Source organism: Leuresthes tenuis, unplaced genomic scaffold (genome assembly GCF_036924035.1).
Source record: "Leuresthes tenuis unplaced genomic scaffold, fLeuTen1.0.hap1 SCAF_17, whole genome shotgun sequence".
In the NCBI taxonomy this organism is placed as follows: domain Eukaryota; kingdom Metazoa; phylum Chordata; class Actinopteri; order Atheriniformes; family Atherinopsidae; genus Leuresthes; species Leuresthes tenuis.
Window position 1 is genome coordinate 25,362,745 of NW_027325371.1, and position 6,301 is coordinate 25,369,045.

A 6,301-nucleotide genomic window follows, 5' to 3' on the forward strand; every position below is an offset into this window, starting at 1 on the left:
CAAACCGGATCATTAATCTCATAGACTATTCTACCTTCAACAAGTTGGAAACCACAATCGACTCTCTAGATGCAGAAAAAGCATTTGATCGAGTGAACTGGAAATTTTTATTCGCAACATTAAACAAATTTGGGTTTGGGTCACACTTCATCAAATGGATAAGGATATTATATAGCTCCCCAAATGCAAGTGTCAGGACAAATGATCAAACTTCTCCAAGCTTCAGTCTGCAGAGAGGTACAAGACAGGGTTGCCCATTTTCTTCCTCATTTTTTGCTTTTTTCATCAAACCTTTAGCAGCTTCTATCAGACAAGATAGAAATATTAAAGGCATCCAATCCCAAAATATTGAGCATAAAATAAGTCTTTATGCTGATGATGTATTACTTTTCCTTCAGAACTCACAGACGTCTCTCACACACACGATCACACTCATAAATAAATTCTCAGCACTTTCTGACTACTCTATCAACTGGTCTAAGACCACAGTTCTGCCCATTAACTGTAGGGTCCAGAATATACCTGCAATCACTTTACAGTCAGGAAATATTAGATATTTAGGCATAAACATTTCCTCCAGGGTCTCAGAGCTAACAAACCTAAATTATGTTTTAAATTTTTCACAAGAACATCTTGTTTGGTCAGTTAAGTACTGAAAAGTCATTGATTTGGGCATACTTTAACATGTTAAAGGGGCTTTTGAAACTGTTATTTTTCACACAAAGGATTTTTCTGATGTGAAAGTGTATAGTAGAGGTCGGTTAAAAAACCTTTTTAAAAGAATTTGAGCTCATTCAAGGATAGTATGATGAGGGGCTGATATACTAACCTTTCCATATATATATATATATAATTGTTTCACTGATGTTAATTTGTTTAAAATCTGGTCATTTCTAACATATGTATCGGCCCACAATTTCACAATCGGTGCCTCCAAAGTAAGTTCTTTCCTATACTCACATGAGTGAAGTGCACAGTGAATTAGAAGTTACTGAAGTTTATGTGGCCTGTCAGAGGGAGCATTGGGCCCAGTATTCATTGTAAATGCCTTGTGATACGTCTTCGTAACACGTTTTATATAGTACAACCTGTCACTAAAGGAGCTCCACAGTTTGTCTGTCGTACTGCTTTGGTGGAGGTTGTGGGCCTTATAAATAAATTATATTCATATATTTATAGATTCTAAAGATATAGTGATTAAAAGAGGTTGACAACGCCACCTAGGTTTGAGAGCCCAAGACTCTAAAGACACGTACAGGTTCTTAATCAAAACAAGGTTTGAGCAGACTTAAAAAAACAGGAGTCTAACTGGTATTTTACAAGATTTATTGTCATAAAATAGGTAACCCAGCCCAAAATCTCCGCCAAGGATCCCACAGCCTCTGGATCATCTCACTCTCCAACTCTCTGGGGCAAGTGACAGACATCCAACTCTGGTGGTGGAACAAACCCTCAGTCACTCCAAAACACAAGAGTGAGGAAATATCAGTACTCACTGGTAGTCCACCTCCACCTCCACGGCCCTTGAAGAAGGCTCCGTACCCCCCATGCTCCCCGGGCGCTGTAATTGGCTGCCCCACTGCTCCAGTGTATGGCATCTGTCTCCATGAGTGTGTCACCCTGTGCATGTGTGTGTTCAACAGGTCCCAACCTGGATAGGTCAAATGCGGAGGAGTAATATTAAATTAAATAATTTTAGTTATTTACACTGATCCTCTATCATTCAAATGGTTATTAGTATGCCATGAGACTAAAGTGAAAGAAAGTTTACCAGTTTTGACAATAATTAAAACCAGATTCATTCTGCGGGAGGCTCCCTGGGGTTATAATTGCAAGACAGTTTCTCCTGAAATGCCTCAAGTCAAGATGAAGCACAGGTCTGCTACTCAGGCTTTGTGGACTCTTCTTTTATAACGAACCTTTACACAGAAAACTGTGAAAATGTCGTTCCTCCTCTCCAGTACCCCCGAATAGACCTTACCAGGGAGGCTGAGGAGTGTGATCCCGTTATTCCTGTCTGACACACATATTCTTACAATTTGAATTTATTGAAGTCTGTTAAAAATGAAAAATGTGTTTTTATGTCCAACAACGTTCTTTTAAATATTTGATGCTAATGATAAAAGCTCCAATGATGTCAGATTTTATGTTCAAAGCAGAACATGTGAAACAGCATAAAAAGTGAACGTTGACTTAACAGCATACATGTGTAACTGTGCTGTCGACACAGTGATGTAAACACCAGATAAAGAGAGAGAATGAGCTTTTACTGTCGGACTGTGTTGATTAAAGTGAGGACAGAAAACAACAGACTGAGCGAACAAAGAGAAAATCAGGAGCCTGCAGGGAAATCTTGCCCCACAGCTGAAAGTTTCTCCTTTAAACAGAGAAGTTTCAGTATTTTTCTGTTTTCACCACACTGCTGAATGAGTTCAGGTGTTGATGCTGTTCAGTGTTTCCTGAATCTTTCTGTTCTGTTGAAGAGTACTTTTTGTTGTAAATGATGTTGTCAGATTGGTGAATAAAATCTACTCTTTGTTCCACTGTCTTTATATAGAAAGTCCAAGATCTTTAATCCTTCCGCAGGCAAGAGGAAACATGGCTCTGATGAGGCTAAAGAACACGAGCAACAATTTACTAAAAGTTTATTGAACTTTTTGCATTGTTTCATTCCAACAAATACTCCTGCAGTTAAAGTGTTCCACACATACGTTATCTAACTTTTTAAACAAAATCACATGTATACATATATTTAATTTCTATTGAGAAATGCAGCAGAGCACCAGAGTTTCCTCATGTGTAAGAGGATGAAGGTGTGTTTGATGGGTCAAACACACAAAAAACACCTGGGCAGTCAGATCAAGCAGCTTTAAGCAGCTTGGTGGTTTTACTCTCTTTGGCTCCACTTTCTCAAGACGTCCTCTGCTGCGTCCAGAGTGGAGTCCTCCTGTTAGACACTAATTCATATGCTGATGTACATTCCAGCTGCCGTGACACTAAACAGGGAAACTCATCTTTTAACACCAGTAAAATCTATTCATTATTCAAATATTTTGACCTGTTTTGACTCCCCCTGTAAGCATGTAGTGTTCTAACACTTCACACTGTGCGGTCAATGCTTGTTCCTTTAAAAAAGGAGTGTATCAACTCTATGTAAGCACAGTGCATAAATGTGTACAATAAAAGGGGATATCAAACCCTCAACAATATCAAAAATACCTTATTTGTCTTTGGAAGAATAACTTTTGAAGAAAATGACCTTTTAATTGTTTCTTATTTTGATAAAAGAATCCAAACAAGTGCGTAATTTTTTTTTTCATGTTTTATTTTATTTAAACACATAAATCAATGTAATAATAATTTGTGTAGGATCTTATTCATATTCTTATTTGAATGACACAATAATGCTCTGAACAGTTGTGAGAACACCAGATTCTCACATGTGGGGATGCTTCCAGCATAAATCCCCACATCCTGAATCAGTTGTTCAGGATGAAAAGATAGAGTCGTGCAAAAGATAGATACATTTGAAGTATTTTTATTGATGTTACTGTAACAGGAGGTATAGAGATTTCATTGGATGACTAGTCTTGTGCGCGAATACTAAACGCTGCTGCTACTTTCTCTCTTGATGTTGTTGTATTTGTATTGTCTACGATGTTTTGGCGTCATATATTTTTTGAAGAGCCTCCACATTGAAGGCAGCTCTGGTCTTTCTTCTGAGGGGTTAAACTTGTCCACTGCTTGTTCTGGTACTGCAAGTTGAAGAGACAAGTCTTCTGTGGTATGTAAGGGGTTTGATGTTGGAGAGTCCTCTGACTGTTTAGAGGCTGGTTCCATTTCGATGACAATGAAAGTTCTTTCTTGATTTTGCTTTGGAAGTGGTTCTTGGACAACGATCAGTGATGAAATGTCCTCCGTGTCTTGAGTTTCCTGCATGACTTCAGACTGGTCGTTCTTTATAATGGTCTCTACCGTCTTTTTGCTTTCGCGCCGACGCTTTTTAGAGGAAACTTTCTCCTTTGGTGGCTCTGAGACATCTTTTGGTTGTGGGACTAATTCCATTTCGATGTCACTCACCAGCTCTGGGACCACGTCTGGTTGTGGCACTCCAGTCTGATGAGCCAAATCTGATGGAATCACTTCCTGTGAGTCTTCAGAAGCCCTTTCTATTTCCTTTTCTTCCACGGGTTCAGAAATCTTCTCTGGTTCCTGGATATAAATCGGTGATGAAATGTCCTCCGTGTCTTGAGGTTCCTGGATGACTTCAGGCAGGTTCTTTACAATGGTTTCTGGCATCTTTTTGTTCTTGCGCCGACGCTTCTTTGATGTAACGTTCTCTTTTGGTGGCTCAGGGATCCCTTGTGGTTCTGTTTTGTTGACTCCATCCACTTCTGGATTCGATACTTCCACTTGTGAAGCCAGCTCTTCTACAGTTATGTTCTTTGGTGGAAGACGTATCTGATCTAAATGGAGTTCTGGGAGGATGTACAGCTCTGTTTTTTCTTCTGGCTTGATGATGAGGGATAGAAATACAGCCTTCATAAGTTCTGCCACCTTCTTTTCCTGTGTCTTTGTTTCCTCCTCCTGTGCCTTTAGTTTGGAGGCAAGATCAATATTGGAGGCAGTCTTTTCTTTGAGTTGTTCTTTCAAGTTCTCTACCTCTTTTACAACTGACTGATATTCAGTTTCAGATACTGGTGGTTTCAGTGTTTCAATCAATTCTGCAATTACGTCATTGCATTCCTTGAGCTCCTGCTCACACTTTTCACGGAGATGACGCTCACACTTCAAACAGTTTTCCAGGTCCTTGAGTTTTTCCTCAGAAATGGAGCAGCTATTCTCTGCTGCGACTCTTCTGTCTTTTTCTCGTGTTAGAAAGAAATTCTTTTTCAGCAGCTTAGTCCTGACAATATCCATCCGATGGTATAAATAGTTGATCTTGTCCTTATTATGTTGGTAAGATTCTTGTAATTTTTCTGATCCATAATCATCGTCGGCAGCAGAGGCATTAGAGGGAATCTCCTCGGTTTGTGAAATTGGAAACTTCCACGTGACGCGACGAACTTTGGAGGCCTGGGGATGATCCTGCACAAGCTGGACGTCCTCGGAATGAGGAGTCACAGCCGCAGCAGAGACCTGGGATTGTTCCTTTTCCAACACGTCCAACATTTCTGATCTGTTGGTGGGTTCCTCCAAACTTTCATCACTGCCAAAAGTAATGTTATATTTGTAGGACGCCTGAGATTGTTCTTTTTCAAACAGGTCATTTTCTAGGTTTGATTTTAAAATTTCTCGCCTGTTGGTGGGTTCCTTATAACTTTCCTTACTGACAAAAGTAATGTTATATTTGTAGGACGCCTGAGATTGTTCTTTTTCAAACAGGTCATTTTCTAGGCTTGATGTTAAAATTTCTTGCCTGTTGGTGGGTTTCTTATAACTTTCATTACTGCCAAAAGTAATGTTATATTTGTTGGAGGCCTGGGCTTGTTTGTCGGTTTGTGAATTTGGAAACTTCCACGTGACGCAACGTACTTTGGAGGCCTGGGGATGATCCTGCACCAGCTGGACGTCCTCGGAATGAGGAGTCACAGCCGCAGCAGAGACCTGGGATGGTTCTTTTTCCTCTTCGTCATTTACTGTTTGAGGAGACGGGGAATCCTCAGAGGCCTGGCATTGTTCTTTTTCACACAGCTCATTTTCTGACCTGTTGGTGGGTTCCTCATAACCTTCATTATCGCCAAAAGTAATGGTATATGTGTAGATATCCTCAGGTAAATCGTCCTCTACCATGTCACACCACTGAAGTGGAGCAGATGATATCTTGGTTTGACTCATTTTGCTTGTTGTTTTTAAGAGCTTGTCAAAATTACTATTTAAGATAGTAATTAAGTGTTGTTTTTAATAGTTTGTCAAAATTACTATTTAAGATAGTAATTAAGTGTTGTTTTTTTAGACGATGTGAAAACCGTTTGCTGTGACTTTAAAATTCGCTTCGAAAACTGGACATGTTTCTTCAGATAAACTCCTGACGAACTGTGAAATAGGAGGGAAAATGTCTGGCCTATATAACATTTGTGATGTCAAACAACATCAGTGGTGATATCAATTGTGATGTCATCATCAGTGATGACCAGAAGACCAGAAGAGAGATTGTGATGTCATCAGTGATGACATCACAATTTAGTGAAGACTAAAAAACAGGAAGACTAAAAAAGGGCAATGGCGTTCCGTTCTCAGTCACCATCTTGTGTGTTGTTTTGCTCTCTTGTTCAGTTTTATGATTATACATTTTTAAACG